Raw genomic sequence first — 6,000 nt, 5'->3', positions numbered from 1 at the left:
CCATAAAGCCTAAAGGAATCATTTTTCACTGACCTCTAGTTTCTATTGCGGCGCAGGGGAGGAGACTGCTGTACTTTTTTACAATTATTTATTTGAATTTTTAAAAAAAGACAAAACCACGTGACCCCCTGTTTTCATAACCAACCAGACGCAACACAGCAGCAGCCGAGCATTACCCGGGTGGGAAGAGTCACTGTTTTTAGCCCTTCCCAGCCTAATAATACCAGCCTGCGGCCACCCCAGTGCCCAACCATCACTACAGATGGTCGGGTACTGGATTGTTCCTGGCTCTTCCCGGTACCCCTGGTGGCGGTGGATATCGGGGTAATATTGTGGGGTTAGTGCTAGACTTTTTACTGGCTCACACTAAGCTCCACCTCAGTAATGAAAGAGGCTCTGTCACCAGATTTTGCAACCCCTATCTGCTATTGCAGCAGATCGGCGCTGCAATGTAGATTACAGTAACGTTTTTATTTTTAAAAAACGAGCATTTTTGGCCAAGTTATGACCATTTTTGTAGTTATGCAAATGAGGCTTTCAAAAGTCCAAGTGGGTGTGTTTAAAAGTAAAAGTCCAACTGGGCGTGTTGAAAAGTAAAAGTACAACTGGGCGTGTATTATGTGCGTACATCGGGGCGTTTTTACTACTTTTACTAGCTGGGCGTTCTGACGAGAAGTATCATCCACTTCTCTTCAGAACGCCCAGCTTCTGGCAGTGCAGACACAGCCGTGTTCTCCAGAGATCACGCTGTGACGTCACTCACAGGTCCTGCATCGTGTCAGACGAGCGAGGACACATCGGCACCAGAGGCTACAGTTGATTCTGCAGCAGCATCAGCGTTTGCAGGTAAGTAGCTACATCGACTTACCTGCAAACGCCGATGCTGCTGCAGAATCAACTGAAGCCTCTGGTGCCGGTGTCCTCGCTCGTCTGACACGATGCAGGACCTGTGAGTGACGTCACAGATCTGCACTGCCAGAAGCTGGGCGTTCTGAAGAGAAGTGGATGATACTTCTCATCAGAACGCCCAGCTAGTAAAAGTAGTAAACACGCCCCGATGTACGCACATAATACACGCCCACTTGGACTTTTGCAAGCCTCATTTGCATAACTACAAAAATGGTCATAACTTGGCCAAAAATGCTCGTTTTTTAAAAATAAAAACGTTACTGTAATCTACATTGCAGCGCCGATCTGCTGCAATAGCAGATAGGGGTTGCAAAATCTGGTGACAGAGCCTCTTTAACTTCGTCAAACAAACAACTGATATTACTAAGGCGCTAATAAAGTATTAAAACAGACACAGAGACCTAAGAAAACAAGACCCTCATTGACCATTTTATTTCAAATAAAAAATAAAAAAACATAGATCATCGAAGTAGTCCAACAAATCTACGACTTAGTCCAAACTGTGCAGCAGAACCTGCAAAACCCAAAAATACATATAGTTAGTAATATGCGCTTCTCCTTCATTCATTGCCGCTGCTCCTTCATTCATTGCCGCTGCTCCTTCATTCATTGCCGCTGCTGGGAATTGCGGTGTAGCTAGACGGCGATTCACAGTAGGAGCGGGGACTGACTGGGAAGCAGCGGCGTACTAGCGCCACTGATCCTTCAAAGCCGCCGATCAGCTGTTTAGTGGTGGTTCACAGTATAACAGCCTTATCCTAATATGCTGCTGCACCCTTCAGTCCCCGCTCCCACTATAAATCCTAGTGGTGATTCACAGTATTACAAGTCTTCTCTCATTCTGAATAGGAGGAGGCTGTAATACTGTGAACCGCCGCTGCACAGCGATTCACAGTAGGAGCGGGGACTGAAGGGTGCAGCGGTGTATTAGAGCCGCTGTTCCTTCAAAACATAAATTGCCGTGTGGTCCTGCATTCACAGCAGGCAGGGCCCGGCAATTATTTTGAATTAGAGGCCGCTCCTGAAATGACTGCGGGGGCTGCCGCTCTTCAATACAACGGCGCCTCTTTAATCAAGGGTCACGGTGCGCTGCGTATGCCACAGGGCATGTGCACAGTAAGGGTATGTTCACACGGCAGCGTCCGTAACGGCTGAAATTACGGGGCTGTTTTCAGGAGAAAACATCCCCGTAATTTCAGCCGTAATGGCATGTTGTGGCGCTTTTTGCTGCGTCCATTACGGACGTTAAATGGAGCTGTTTTTCCATGGAAAACGGCTCCATTTACGTCTGAAGAAGTGACAGGCACTTCTTTGACGCGGGCGTCTTTTTTACGCCCCGCCTTTTAACAGCGGAGCGTAAAAAAAATGACCGTGTGCACAGAACATCGTAAGACCCATTCTAATGAATGGGCAGATGTTTGCCAACGCTATCGAGGCGCATTTTCGGACGTAAATCGAGGCGTAAAACGCCCGAATTACGTCCGTAAATGAGCCGTGTGAACGTACCCTTAGAGTATGTTCACACACACTATTTTCAGACGTAATTCGGGAGTTTTACGCCTACAAACATCCGCCCATTGCTTTGGGTTTTACGATGTTCTGTTCTGAGGTGTAATTTTACGCGTCACTGCCAAAAGACGGCGCATAAAAAGACGCCCGCGTCAAAGAAGTGTGCATGTCACTTCTTTGGACGTATTTGGAGGCGTTTTTCATTGACTCCATTGAAAAACAGCTCCAATTACGTCTGTAATGGATTCCACGAAAAACGCGAGTAGTTACAAAAACGTCTGAAAATCAGGAGCTGTTTTCGCCCGAAAACAGCTCCGTAATTTCAGACGTATTTTGTTGAGACGTGTGAACATAGCCCAAGAAGGGCACAGCATAGGGGATATGGTCGGCTCCGTCCCTAGTCTCCTATTCTATGGATACGCCATATTTCCCCTGTGTATGTCGTGAAGAGACACGTACACCGACACTAATAAAGATGGCTGCCCCCACAAGAGTAAAAACACAAACATAAATAAAGTTACATTAGGGAACTCATTAAAATAAATAGGCCGTAACTTAAAACTCATCAAATAAATAAAAAAACATTTTGTGACACCGTTCCTTTAAGGATAGATCAGAGAGGTGTTCGTGTATTAGTCGGCAGAAAATCAGCAGCGGTTTTCCCTTGAAGCTCCGTATTTTCAGACATATTTTAGTAAGCGTGTGAACACAGCCTAACAAGCTCAGTATGTTTCGTTTCTGGAAGTGGAAGGACATGAAGGAGGAGAGGAGTCGGGGACATGGGACAGTGCGGTGTCTGGATTGGGAGCAGAGAGATGGATTTGGGTGTCGTCTGTAAATAGATTATAATGAAAACGGAAAAGATTCCGGAGTTGCTGAGGCCGTAGGTGTAGACGGAGAAGGGGACGGAGTGCTGAGCCTTGTGGTTCCCCCGACGGGAGAAAATATCACATGGGAGTGGGAGAGACTAAAATCCAGTCACAGAGGATGAGAGAGCCGGACCCTGGATGTCTGGTGAGGGGGAGTTCAGGGCAGAGAGATGGACCGTGTCACAGGTGGAGGAGGATTAGTGTGTCACAGGTGGAGGAGGATTAGTGTGTCACAGGTGGAGGAGGATTAGTGTGTCACAGGTGGAGGAGGATTAGTGTGTCACAGGTGGAGGAGGATTAGTGTCGGGTGTTACTCTTTACATTTCGCAGGTAGTCGGTCGGTAATAACTTCGGTGTTTCTGGTGAATAGATTTGTTATAATCCGGATTGTCGGTGATTGAATAAGGAATTATCAGAGCGGTGGTAGAAGGTTCAGTGAAGGTGTTTTTCATGCAGTTTGGATGAGGATGGGAGTAGTGATCTAGGACGATGGCTGGAGAGGATTATGGGGTCCGGAGACGGTTTCTTCATTATCGTGTGATGACCGCAGGTTTAAAAAAAGGAGAGGAAAATGGCGGGAGATCGGGAGAGGCTTAGAGAGTGTCAGGACTGGGATGAAAACCGAGGAGAGGTGAGGAATGAGATGAACGGGGGAATAGGGTCAAGAGAGAACTGGAAATAATGGAGGAGATGTTGGGGAAGTAGTCAGAGGCGTCAGATCAGACCGCTGGACTAAGGGTTTATCATCGGTCTTCAGAGGAGACGGCAGCAGAGATCTCACTGTATTGAATGATCGTTGCTATAGGTGAAGTACGGGTCTGTTCACACATTGCGGTCACATCGCATTTTTTATAAATCGTGGTAAAACACTTTGGTTTTGGAAAAATTGCTGCATGAGAACTCAAAATGACCGCAACGTGTGAACACAGCCCGAGAGTCAGACAGGGATTAGTTTCATGGAAAGAAAGTAGACTGGGAGGATGATGTGGATTTGCAAACCTGCTTCATGTCCTTTATCCCACGATATGTGGACGGTCCCTGAAAACCCAAACCACCTGCATTGTACTGCAAATTGTAGCGGAATCTGCACCGAAAATCTGCGATATGTGAATTAACCCTCACACTGAACACCGTTCATCCCCATCGCTGCGGTTTTATTCACACAAGTGGATTTTGTAATGATTTATAAACAGACAGTTCCAGTTGTATTAGAAAACTTCACCGCAATTTCAGAAAAGCTGTGACACAAAACACATTACATAGACGTGGCCTTAGGGCACATTCAGACGTGGCAGAGTTTTAGTTAACTTAGTCCAGACATTGCGGGAAAACAGCGGTGTGGAGAAGAGCTTACACTTACATCCCGCAGCACGCTCAGTCTGTTGTGGAGAAGAGCTTACACTCACATCCCGCAGCATGCTCAGTCTGTTGTGGAGAAGAGCTTACACTCACATCCCGCAGCAAGCTCAGTCTGTTGTGGAGAAGAGCTTACACTCACATCCCGCAGCACGCTCAGTCTGTTGTGGAGAAGAGCTTACACTCACATCCCGCAGTATGATCAGTCTGTTGTGGAGAAGAGCTTACACTCACATCCCGCAGCATGCTCAGTCTGTTGTGGAGAAGAGCTTACACTCACATCCCGCAGCACGCTCAGTCTGTTGTGGAGAAGAGCTTACACTCACATCCCGCAGCACGCTCAGTCTGTTGTGGAGAAGAGCTTACACTCACATCCCGCAGCGTGCTCAGTCTGTTGTGGAGAAGAGCTTACACTCACATCCCGCAGCACGCTCAGTCTGTTATGAAGAAGAGCTTACACTCACATCCCGCAGCACGCTCAGTCTGTTGTGGAGAAGAGCTTACACTCACATCCCGCAGCACGCTCAGTCTGTTGTGGAGAAGAGCTTACACTCACATCCCGCAGCGCGCTCAGTCTGTTGTGGAGAAGAGCTTACACTCACATCCCGCAGCGCGCTCAGTCTGTTGTGGAGAAGAGCTTACACTCACATCCCGCAGCGCGCTCAGTCTGTTGTGGAGAAGAGCTTACACTCACATCCCGCAGCGCGCTCAGTCTGTTGTGGAGAAGAGCTTACACTCACATCCCGCAGCACGCTCAGTCTGTTGTGGAGAAGAGCTTACACTCACATCCCGCAGCATGCTCAGTCTGTTGTGGAGAAGAGCTTACACTCACATCCCGCAGCACGCTCAGTCTGTTGTGGAGAAGAGCTTACACTCACATCCCGCAGTATGATCAGTCTGTTGTGGAGAAGAGCTTACACTCACATCCCGCAGCATGCTCAGTCTGTTGTGGAGAAGAGCTTACACTCACATCCCGCAGCACGCTCAGTCTGTTGTGGAGAAGAGCTTACACTCACATCCCGCAGCACGCTCAGTCTGTTGTGGAGAAGAGCTTACACTCACATCCCGCAGTATGATCAGTCTGTTGTGGAGAAGAGCTTACACTCACATCCCGCAGCATGCTCAGTCTGTTGTGGAGAAGAGCTTACACTCACATCCCGCAGCACGCTCAGTCTGTTGTGGAGAAGAGCTTACACTCACATCCCGCAGCGCGCTCAGTCTGTTGTGGAGAAGAGCTTACACTCACATCCCGAAGCGCGCTCAGTCTGTTGTGGAGAAGCGCTTACACTCACATCCCGCAGCACGCTCAGTCTGTTGTGGAGAAGAGCTTACACTCACATCCCGCAGCGTGCTCAGT

Source organism: Rhinoderma darwinii, chromosome 8 (assembly GCF_050947455.1).
Source record: "Rhinoderma darwinii isolate aRhiDar2 chromosome 8, aRhiDar2.hap1, whole genome shotgun sequence".
In the NCBI taxonomy this organism is placed as follows: domain Eukaryota; kingdom Metazoa; phylum Chordata; class Amphibia; order Anura; family Rhinodermatidae; genus Rhinoderma; species Rhinoderma darwinii.
Note: the sequence above shows the minus strand (reverse complement) of the source record.